Source organism: Scyliorhinus torazame, chromosome 10, assembly GCF_047496885.1.
Source record: "Scyliorhinus torazame isolate Kashiwa2021f chromosome 10, sScyTor2.1, whole genome shotgun sequence".
NCBI lineage: Eukaryota > Metazoa > Chordata > Chondrichthyes > Carcharhiniformes > Scyliorhinidae > Scyliorhinus > Scyliorhinus torazame.
Genome location: NC_092716.1, coordinates 182,564,398 through 182,576,652, shown reverse-complemented (window position 1 = coordinate 182,576,652; position 12,255 = coordinate 182,564,398). Strand labels below are relative to the sequence as shown.

General features: G+C 50.1%; 1 protein-coding gene across 5 annotated transcripts in view; it reads right to left on the bottom strand.

Annotated features, from left to right (window-relative positions):
- Positions 1–12,255, bottom strand: part of LOC140384409 (uncharacterized) — a 149,325-nt gene that overhangs the window by 44,464 nt on the left and 92,606 nt on the right. The gene's annotated exons all lie outside the window — the stretch shown is intronic.

The window sequence follows — 12,255 nt, the reverse complement described above, 5'->3', positions numbered from 1 at the left end:
TTGTGAGGGGGAGTAGGGAACACTGGGTGTTGCTGTACACGGACGATCTGTTGCTGTTTGTGTTAGACCTGTTGGAGAATATGGGAAGAATTATGGAAATACTGGAGGGGTTTGGGGCATACTCGGGATACAATCTAAATGTTGGGAAGAGCGATGTGTTCCTAGTGAATGCGGTGGGTTGGGAAGCCAACCTGGGGGTGTTGCCATTCAGGGTAGCCAGAGAGAGGTTCAAGTATTTGGGAATCCTGGTGTTGGGGAAATCGGCGATGATGCAGAGGTGGAATCTGACAACGTCTTCTTTTAATTTAGAGTACCCAATTCTTTTTTTCCGAATTAATGCACAATTTAATGGCCAATCCACCTACCCTGCACATCTGTAGGTTGTGGGAGTGAGACCCACGTAAACACAGGGAGAATGTGCAAACTCCACACGGACAGTGACCCGGGCCGGGATCGAACCTGGGTCCGAGGCAGTAGTGCTAACCACTGCGCCCCCGTGCCGCCTGAATCTGACGTTAATGGAGGAGGTTAGGGGGGATGTTACAGGGGCAGAAAGGGGGACTGACATTCCCGAACATGCTGCATTATTATTGGGCAGCCAATTTGGAGAAGTGGGGGGGCTCTTATGGAACAGTAGCACAGTGGTTAGCACAGTTGCTTCACAAGTCCAGGGTCCCAGGTTCCATTCCTGGCTTGGGTCACTGTCTGTGTGGAGTCTGCACATTCTCCCCGTGTCTGCGTGGATTTCCTCCGAGCGCTCTGGTTTCCCCCCACAGTCCAAAGATGCGCAGGTTAGGTGGATTGGCCGCGCTAAATTGCCCTTTGTGTCCGAAAGGTTTAGATAGGGTTACTGGGTTAAGGGGATAGCGTGGAGGTGTGGGCTTAAGTAGGGTGCTCTTTCCAAGGACTGGTGCAGATTCGATGGGCCGAATGGCCTCCTTCTGCACTGTAAATTCTATGATTCTGTGGCACAATTGTGTCAGTCAGCAATAAAGCAGACTGTTGAAGATACACTATTGACGGGATCGCAAGATCGTCCAGGTACAAGCAGGCTACGAGAGTATGGAAGGCGATTGGGACCCAGAAATTATGAGGACAGAAACCATTTAATACCTCTAACAGGAGGAGGGACAGGAGAATGGTAATCGGAAAATGAACCCCAGAAATGCCCGGGGTATGATAAATCGATGTTTTCGGTGTGACTCTCAATTTCATTACGTCTTCAACTGTCCAACACGTTATAATCAAGTATTTGAAGCTACACATGGCAAGGAAGAATCAAAAGAGGAAAAATATAGTGACTAGAAAGAAGGCATTGTCCCATTAATGAGCCGTTTTACTCCGGCAATGAGACTGTTGGTGGCTGAGTCCTTCAATTGTGCTGTGTTGGACAGTGGCTGCACATCTACTGTGTGTAGATCGTGCACGAGTGAGAGAAAGAGATCACGGGTGCGCGTGAGAGTGAGAGAGAGATCGCGGACGAGAGAGAGAGATCGCGCGAGGGAGAGAGAGGGAGATCGCGCGCACGAGAGAGATCGCATGAGCGCAAGAAATAGATTGCGCACTTCAGGTGGCGGCCATGGAGGAGTCGGTCGCACATTCGATTGCTCCCGCCTGTAGCGGACTTTCGGACCTTTTTCCCCCGCCTTTTCTTGGATTTTATGGGATAAATCGGTGAACTGGTGGAGGGCAAGGGCCGAGGAGAGGCGGCTCAGTGGTCGACGGAGCAGCTGGTGAAGTGTTTTGAGGATTACTTCGCCAAGCTGAAAAAGTATTCGCTGGACCCGATCAAGGCTTCGATTGATCAAGTAGTCTTGAATCAGGAGACCCAGGGGAAAGCGATACAGGAGATCGAACAAAGGTTATCCGACCGGGAGGACTATTTAACCGTGATGGAGAATAAGGTGGAGGTGTTGGACGACTGCCAGAAGAGAATGCAGGAGAAGCTGGAGGACCTGGAGAATTGGTCCAGGAGGCAGAACCTCAGAATTGTCAGCCTCCCTGAAGGCAGTGAGGCATCGGATGCGAGGGCATATGTGACGGGCATGCTGGAGAAGTTGATGGGAGCTGGGGCATTCCCGCGGCCCCTCAAGGTGGATAGAGCGCACAGAGCCCTCGTAAGGAATCCCAGGGCAAATGACCCGCCGAGGGCCATGGTGGTACGTTTTCACTGTTTTACGGATAAGGAACACATCTTGCGGTGGGCCAAGAAAGAACGGAGCAGCAAGTGGGAGAACTGTGAGTTGCGTATTTATCAGGACCTGGGAGCGGAGTTGGCCAAGAGACAGGCTGGGTTTAGTCGGGCAAAAGCGGCCCTCTTCAAGAAGGGGGTGAAGTTCGGGATGCTGTACCCAACGCGGCTGTGGGTTACGCATGAGGAACGGGACTTTTATTTTGAGATGCCGGACAATGTATGGACATTCATTAAAGAAAAGAAGCTGGAGACGATTTAAAGGAAATTCTGTACTGGTTTTTTAAAAGAAAAAATATTTTATGTCGTTCTGGGTGAAATAATGGGCTGTGGTGATGGTTGGAGGGTTATTTGTCTTGCAGGGATTTGATGCGGGGGGGAGGGGGTCTTGAAGTTAGAGCTATTCTTCGTGAGACTGGGTTGTGTGCTAAGTGACTGTCTCTTCACTGGTTTATGTTAATTTTGTCCTTTTATGGTTGTCTTTGCTGTTGTTTACTCACTGGGGAATGTGATGCTGTTAAAAGGTTTATTCATGTGGGGGGGGGAGAGGTTCGAACAATAGGGGGACATACTGTTTGGCTCCAGGGGTGGGGGTTATTGGGGTCAGCATGGTTCAGCTGACTCTCGGGAACGCAGTGGGGGGTGAGCAAGTGTCAAACTGGTGCTTGACCTGGGGGTTGAGGCTTCTGGTGCTGTTGGGGTGGGGGGGAAGGGGGTGGAAGCTGCTTTGCTGACAGGGGAGGAACTATTATCGGGGAATAAATGGGAGGTTGGGAACGGCTGCCGCTCATGGGGTACTCGTGGAAGTGGGGGGCGCGGGCTCGGGGCTGACCTAAAAAGGGTGATGGCTAGTCGGCGGGGGGGGGGGTTGTGGAAGGCCCCCATCCAGGCTGATTACGTGGAATGTGAGAGGACTGAATGGGCCGCTCAAGAGGGCTCGCGTGTTCACGCATCGAAGGGAACTGAAGGCAGACGTGGCAATGCTACAAGAGACACATCTTAAGGTCATAGACCAGACGAGATTGAAGAATGGATGGGTTAGCCAGGTGTTCCACTCAGGACTCAAAGAGGTTATGCGGATCTTGGGGGAATTTGGCAGTTTTTTGGGTATAAATTGAACATGGGGAAGAGCGAGATGTTCGTGATTGCACCTGTGACAGATCACGATCAATCTCGCGCATGAGAGATCACGATCGATCGCACGCAAGAGACATCGCGATCGATCACGCGCGAGAGAGATATCGCGAGCGAATGAGGGATTACGATCGATCGAGCGGGAGAGACAGAGATTGCGAACAATCGAGCGGGAGAGAGAGTGATTGCGAATGAACAAGTGGGAGAGAGAGAGATTGCGATCGGCCGCATGGAGGGAGAGAGATGCTGATCGACCGCGCGGGAGAGAGAGAGATTGCGATCGATCGCGTGGGAGAGAGAGAGATTGCGATTGATCGCGCAGGAGAGAGAGAAATCGCGATAGATTGCACGGGAGAGAGAGAGATTGCGATCGATCGTGTGGGAGAGAGAGAGATTGCGATTGATCGCGCAGGAGAGAGAGAAATCGCGATAGATTGCACGGGAGAGAGAGAGATCGCGATCAACCATGCGGGAGAGAGAGAGATTGCGATCGACCGCGTGTAGAGAGAGAGAGATTGCGATCGATCGCGTGGAGAGAGAGAGAGATTTGGATCGACCGCGCGGGTGAGAGAGAGAGATTGGGATCGACCGCATGGGAGAGAGAGATTGTGATCGGCTGCGCGGGAGAGAGAGGGACCGCGCGCGTGTCAGAGAGAGAGAGAGCGTGTGCGTGCGAGAGAGAGACTGCGCATGTGTGAGAGAGAGAGACCGCGCGTGTGCAAGAGAGAGAGAGACCGCGCACGTGCGAGAGAGAGAAACCGCGTGCATGCGAGAGAGAGAACCGCGTGCGTGCGAGCGAGAGAGAACATACGCGTGCGCGACAGAGACCCCACGCGTGCGAGAGAGAGAGCTCGTGCGCGTGCGAGCGAGAGTGACCGCGCGTGTGAGAGAGACCGCGCGCATGTGAGAGAGAAAGACCGCGCGCGTGTGAGAGAGAGACGCGTGCATGCGAGAGAGACTGCGCGTGTGCGAGAGAGACCACGCACGAGCGAGAGAGGGAGACCGCACGCGTGCGAGAGAGAGACCGCACGCGTGCATGAGGGCGAGGCCGCGCATGTGCGAGAGAGAGTGATTGCGCGCGTGCAAGAGAGATAGATCGCACGCGTGCGTGAGATTGCGCATGCGTGCAAGAGAGACAGATCGTGCGCAGGGTGAGAGGGAGGCGGTCGATCGCGCATGCGAGAGAGAGAGAGATCGCGATCGATTGTGCCGGTGAGAGATCACGATGAATCACGCACATGAGAGATCACAATCGATCGCCTGCGAGAGACATCGCGATCGATCACGCGCGACTGAGATATCGCGAGCGAACGAGGGATTACGATTGATTGTGCGGGAGAGAGAGAGGTTGCGATCGCTCGCGCGGGAGAAAGAGAGATTGCGATCGCTCACGCGGGAGAGAGCGAGATTGCGATCGTTCGCGCGTGAGAGAGAGAGAGATTGTGATTGACCGAGCGAGAGAGAGAGAGATCACGATCGACCGCGCGAGAGAGAGAGAGAGATTGCGATCGACCGCAAGAGAGAGAGAGATTGTGGGAGATCAAGAGATCGAGAATCTCTGACCTTCACATGCTGCTCTCCGCTTCTCTCCCGATGTGTTCAGCTCACTCCTCTCCACTCTCGAATACATCAACAATCATCGCTATAACAATGACTGACAATTCAATTTAGTTTGAAAAAATAATCACCAGGACTTACTCACTAGTCAGCTGCACTCTTTATAAACGTCACAGCTCCCCTCACACTCTTTGAGGAAATGTCGGAAATGAAAGGGGCACCTTGCTCTGTTAGTCACAAAACCCGCACTTTCGCACTCTAACACTCAGCCGGAAGCCAGCACTGTAAAATGACCCGGCTTTACACTGTCAGACTCTAACCTCTGAAAATTGGCTTCATCCAGTTCTCTAATTAACAAGTTGCACTGCGAGCAGAGCCTGAGTGAACTGTGTTTAAAGCTGGTTTAAAACTCACATTCTTCCAACCCAAACAGCAATTTTTAAGTGAATTTGCTGAATAAAAGAAAGACTAGACTTTAGATAAATATTAACCCTTAATTAACCCTTAATTTCCCTCAGTTGGGATTCTGGTTGGCCTTCGGTGGTGCTGTTGATCTCCAGCCGAGCAGGAGTCTCCAGCAGGTGATCAGAGAGGCAAAGGCTAGGGTGTTAACCTGTCTGCCCCCCTCCCCATAAAGAGTGCTGGCTGTTCCGGTATCCCAAAGACCACCACTAGTGGGCATGGCTCCACTCTCACCTCCACAACCTTGGATATGGCCTCAAAAAAGACGGTCCAGTAGCCGACAAGTTTGGGACAGGACTGGCACATGTGGGTGTGGTTGGCCGAGCCTCCCTGGTACCTTTCACATTTGTTCTTCATTTCCGGGAAGAACCCACTCACACGTGTTCTTGTCAGGTGCGCCCTGTGCACCAAGGAGATGGAGTTTCCATTCTGCCGAGGAGGATTGAGACGTAGGGGAGCAGGCCATCCACATAAGTCAGACTCTGCGCTCCCTGTCTCCCCTCTGGATGCTTCTCCACCTATTCACTGATCTAAGTGAGATGGCCCGTGGCTCAATTGTCAGGGCAACGAGTAGCGGTGACAACGGGCATCCCTGCCTCGTGCTTCTGTGTAGGTGGAAGTATTCAGAGCTGGTGGGGTTTGTCCGTAAGCTCGCCATGGGAGCACTGTACAGTAGTTTCACCCACGAGATGAACCCTGGTCCAAATCCAAACCGTTCCATGACCTCCATAAGATACCTCTATTCGGCTCTGTCGAAGGCCTTTTCTACATCTAGGAACATGATCACTTCTGGTGTCGCCTCACCAGATGGGGGACATGTCACGTTCAGCAGGCGCCTGATATTCGCCGTTAGCTGTCTGCCTTTCACAAAGCCCGTCTGATCTTCGGTGACCACCTCTAAGATGCAACCCTCCAGTCATATCACCAGGTCCTTCGCCAGGACTTTGGAGTCAGTGTTTAAGAGTGAGATGGGTCTGTATGATCCGTACTCTGTCGGGTCTTTGTCCTTTTTAGGGATCAGTAATATCGAGGTCAGTGCCAGTGTGGGTAGCAGGGTCCCTCTCGATAGTGAGTCATTGAACATCTCCCGCAGGTACAGGGCCAGTGCTGCTGTGAAATGTTTATAGAAGTCCACCGGGAAGAATCCGGACTGGTCCGTTCCCCGACTGACTGCATGGAGTTGATACTCTCCATGACTTCCCTCAGTTCTAATGGTGCTTCCAGCCCCTGCTTCCTCTCCTCCCCCATAGTTGGTATTTCCAGACTGTGAATACACCGCCTCATTTTCGATCTCCCTCCGGGGGCTCAGAGGTGTACAGCTCCCGATGTTATGGGCCAGGGTTTTGGGAACTCCAGAGTATATCATGGAGATCACCTGACCCACAACTTTTACTAGATTGTGGTATGGGGAGCACACGGCCCACTCTACAGGTATGGTACAGCAGAAATCTAAAAGTATTTTTTAAAGCAAAACAATGTTTATTTTATGAACTCAGTTAACCTTTTTAAAACATACAGTGAACATCTTAACAACCATCAATTCAAACACAATCCCCAAAGAATACAACTCTCTAAGAAATCCAGAAACTTTCCTTTTAACATCCATAAGACAAAAAACCTTTTCACAGAAGCACATCAGGTTTAAATTCTCTACTGAGAGCAGTTATCACTCTGAATTCACCAAATGATCAAGAGATAGTCTTTAGATGGCAGAGAGATCAAAATTACACCTTCTTTGGGTGGCTGTAGCTCCAACACTAAAACGAAAACTAAAAAACAGACACACCCAAGCTTTTTCTCAAAGCAAAACTAAAAAGAAGAGCCAGAGCTCAGCTCCATCAACACTCTGACATCACTGCAGCCATTTGAGCAGACAAGCATTTCTGAAAGTGACATTCCCATGACACCGGTGAGAGATCGCAAAGGCCACATTGATCTGACATTGTGACCAGTTACCGTTCCTGTCATCTTCACTTGCACTATCTCAGTCGGCTGCCTGCTTTCTCAACTGGTGAGCCAGCAGGTGGCTGGCCTTGTCTCCATGTTCATGGATGGTCTGCTGTGTCTGGTAGAGTTGGTGCACTGCTTTCCTGGTGGAGAGCAGGTCAAATTCCACTTTTTCCTCTCTGCCAGTAGTTCCACGGTCGGGGCTGTGGAGTATTGCCAATCCACCTCCAGTAAGGAGTCGATCAGCTGTTGTCTAGCCACCCTGTTCTTCCTGTCTCTGAGTGTCTTGTATGCTATTATTTCCCCCTTATCACCTCCGTCAATTCCTCCCAGAATGGGGAAGTTGAGACCTCCCCATTCTGGTTGCAGGATATGCACGCGTCGATGGCTTGTGATATTTTCTCACATAATGCCTTGCATGACTCCATGGGGGGCTGCTGGGCCCGGCCCATCTCCAGCCTCACACCCGCATAGTGTGGTGCGTGGTCAGAGATTACTATTGCGGAGTATTCTTCCCCTAACCCCGCCCCCTCCATAGCTGATTGTTTCCCTGATTTGGGGCTGGATTTGTCCGTCCTTGGGTCCTGTACACAGTTGAAGTCTCCCCCCCCACCACCACGCATGATGAGCTGGGTCCTGTACACAGTTGAAGTCTCCCCCCCACCACCACCACGCATGATGAGCTGGTGGGAGTTTAGGTTGGGGATTTCTGCCATGGTCCTTTTGATGAAGTCAGCGTCATCCCATTTGGATGCCCCTGTCAGGATACCGCTGACCATTACATACCATCCCCTTGGGTCCGTCACCAGATTCATTGCTGTAAAGGCTGTCCTTTTACTAAACAGTATGGCCAACCCCCTCATCCTTGTGCCATAACACGCTTGGTATGTCTGTGCTATCCAGCTTTTTCTTACCCTCGGTCGGGTTTTCTCCCTCAAGTGTGTCTCCTGGAGGAAGACTATGTCAGCCCTCAGGCTTTTCAGCTGGGTGAAGACTCTGGATCTTTTCACTGGGCTGTTAAGTCCCCTCACATTCCAGATGACTATTCTGGTGGGGGTGGTGGCCCTCCTGCGGGGTCAGCTATACTTACCACGTGGATGTGCTCCTGCACGCCGGGGTTTCCTCTTGTTTGTGGGCCACCCACGATGGCCACCATTCTCCTCTTTGTTGTGGCCACCTTCATGTGCGACCTGCTGTAACCGGCGTACTACCCTCCCCCTTCCCTCCCCCACCTAGTCCCTGATGCCCCTCCCCCGAGCCTATCTGCCTTTGCCGTTCCCCCTGCCCCATAAACAATCGCTCTGGTCGGTGGCCGCCATCTCCAGCTCCCGCACGGTTGTCTTCTGAGTCTCCAGTCTCTGCTCCGTTCATTCCAGCACCTCTTTGAAGGGGGGCCGACGCAATTTCTATGGCCGACCCCATGGTTGACATGAGGTCCTCCTTGTCCTCCCTGTGTTTTTGGAGTTCTTGGGTCAGGAGCTCCATACACTGCCCTGTCGGAGAGTGGGCTGGCGTTCGCGCTGGCGATCTCTCTTGATCTGCCATATCCTGCTCCACTTTGCTCCGCATGTCTATGATCTGGATCTTCCTCTCCTGACTCTTGGTTGTTGTTTTGGTGTCTGATTTTCCAGTTAAAAGGACCTCTCAAGGGAGAGCCACCTTTGGTGCGACTGTTCAGCACATCACCATCACCAGAAGTCTCACCTCTATTGACTTCTGACCCCTTTGTCTCCTTCATCCTAATCTTACTTCCCCCTTAGCCCTCTCCTCCCCATTTTTCTTCCACTTTCCTATCTTCCCTGAGACAGAATCAATAAATAATAAACTGAGAAGAATCTAGAAAGAAGCTAGAACTCCTGATCCCCTTTTTAATCAAGAACACCAGATTTGTGCTTGAGGGGTTGTACCTACAGGACGACAAACCAACAGCTGGAAGATGGAAATAGACAGAATAGTTATTTCTTAGAACATAAGAGCAGAAGAACCAGAGGCATGAGTAGGCAATTTAACCTCTCAAGCCTGCTCCACCGTTCAATACGATCATGGCTGTCTCATGATGGCCTCAACTCCACCGTCCTGCCCGTTCTCCGTAACCCTTCAACCCATGACGAATTAAAAATCTGTTCAACCCCTCCTTAAATTTAATTACATCCCAGCATCCACCACACTCTGAGTTAGCGAATTCCACAGATCATGACCCAGGCTCAGTCCTGCTCATGTGGAGGTGAAGCTCACCCTGTCTAACGCTTTGATCCAGAATCCTCCCCATCTCTTCCTCTTCCCATTTTTTCCTTCTCTCATCCATGAGGGAGTGTACCTCCTCCAACAGTTGCCCATACAGATCTGCACTGTTTCCCTTCAGTAGGTCGCATGTGTCCAGCAGCTCTTCTACTAACAAGTATTCTGATATGTGGGGGTACGTCATTGTTTCCTTACGGAGGAAGTTTTGACCTGAATGCATCTCAGATCGTTTCCTCTTGCTAATTGGAACCTCTCCGTGAGTTCCCCCAGAGTTGCTACTCTTTCCTTTGGAGCCCTTGGAGCTCCTGCATTCGGAAGTCCCTCCATTCTTTCATCAGGGAGTAGCCGATTTTTCCTGGCGGCCCATCCCGTAGCCCCATGTGTTTGTCATTGCATTAGTCCTTCTTTCTAGACTCTGCCATCTCTTCGGCTCCTCAGGTTGTTCCCTGGCATGCTTTGTTCGTCGTGGTGGTGTTGGAGGAGGGTGAGGGCCCCCCCCGCCCCCCCAGGGTTTAGCGATTTTTGGACTAAATGTGCCTAATTTCAAGTATCCAGGAGGAGAGCCACCTTTCGTGCATCTGCTCAGAACACCCCTGTCACCAAAGGTCTACCACTGCCACTTTGATTATTCCAGTTTATGTGCATATTAAAATCACCCATGATTATTGACGCACCTTTCTTACAAGTCCCAGTATTTCCTGGTTTAAACTGGACCCCACTGCGGAACTACTGGCAACTTAGATTACTCCCAGCAGGGACTTCTTCCCTTTGCTATTTCTTATTCCTACCCAGACTGATACCACACCTTGAACTCATTTCTCATTACAGCACTGATCGCTTTCTTCAGAGGAAAAGCTACATCCTTGGATATTAATTTCCCAGACCTGGTCTCCTTGCAACTATGTTTCAGTAATCGTCACCAAATCATAACCGTTGGTCTCTATTTGCGCTGTTAACTCATTAATTTTGTTTCAAATGCTTTGTACATAGAAACAAAGCTTTTAAATTTGTTGTATTGTCAAAAGTCCCTACTCTTTTATTATTCCTTGTTGCAAAAAGACATTCACCCATTCGGTCCCTCAGAATTATTTTCTGGTAACCACCCGCCATATCGCTGATCTGCACTCCTATTTACCTCCTTGAAATTCCTTGTCCTAATTATGTGATTCGCCAGGGCTCTGATCCTAGCATGATTCAAATGAAGATCATCCCATCTTCCCGAGTACTGGTGCCAATGTCCCATGAATTCAAACCCATTTCTCCCACACCAATCTTTTAGCCACGTATTTACCTCCCTAATCTTATAGACCCTGTGCCAATTAGCTCGTGGCCCAGGTAATAACCCAGAGATTATTACCTTTTTAATTTAGCCCCTAGCTGCTCATATCCCCTTAGCAGAACCTTTGTTCTTGTACTACCTGTGTTGTTGGTATCTACTTTGGCCACGCCAACTGGATTTTTACCCTCCCACTCCACCAACTGCAGCCCAGATCAGATATCCTGAACTCTGGCATCGGGCAGGCACCACAACCTTTGGGACTCTCGATCCTGGTCATAGAGAACAATGGCTATGCCCCTAACTACTATACTATCCCCAACATTTCTCTCCCCCCTCCCCCACTTGAACAGCTCCCTGTACCACGGTGCTGTGGTCAGTTTGCTCATCACCCTGCAGCTCCTGGTCGCGTTCAAACAGGGAGCAAGAATCTCAAACCTGTTGGACAAGGGCAAGGGCTGAGGCTCCTGCAACCCTACCTCCTGGATCCCTCTACCTGCCTCACTTACAGCCACGCTGTCCTTTCCCTGGCCTCTGGCTGAATTCAAGGTAGTTAATATAAGGGGTGTGACTGCTTCCTGAAACAGTGTCCAGGTACCTCTCCCCCTTCCGGATGTGTCGCAGTGTCCGAAACTCAGACTCCAGCTCAGCAACCCTGAGCCAGAGTTCTTCGAGCAACCAACACTTACTACAGATGTGCTTACTGGGAATCACAATGGGTTCCACCAGCTCCCACGTCATGCAGGAACAACATATCACATGGCTCTTCGTCCGTATTTTATTTAATCAGTTTTTAATTTGTTTTTTTACATTTTCAACTGTTATGTATATATCTCCTTATTACCTTGAACTGAAAGGAACCTATAATCAGTAATTTAAAATGGATTTTTATTTTTAGCACAGTTTGCCTATTAGCCAATCAAGTCACAGCCTTCCTGTGACATCACTTGTCAGTTTTCTTCCCCCCAATTGGAATTCTCAGGGTGTACCATTCACTTTCCCAGTGTCATGTGAGAGTACCTTTAAGAAATGGGTGTTTATAAATGGGTATGCATATAAATATCTGCAGTAAGAGTACCTTTAAGAAATGGGTGTTTACTACTGCAGAGATGTCAGAGGGTGGGTGGAGCTGGGCTGCCTGTCAGCTTTTTACTTTTGTTTTAGGTTGTTTGCTGCAGGGTGTGTTTTAGTTTCGTTTTCAGTGTTGGAGCTGAAGCCAGACAGAGCAGGTGTACTGTTGATCTCTCTGCCATGAAAAGACTATCTCATGATCATTTGTTGAATTCAGAATTATAAATGTTCTCAATAGTGAATGTAAACCTAATGTTCTTCTGTTCAAAGGAGTTTATTTTGTCTTCTGGATGTTGTTTGGGAAGTTATTAAGGATTACTTAGTGTTGTATTCTTTGGGGGTTGTATTTGAATTGATGGTTGCTAAGATGTTTACT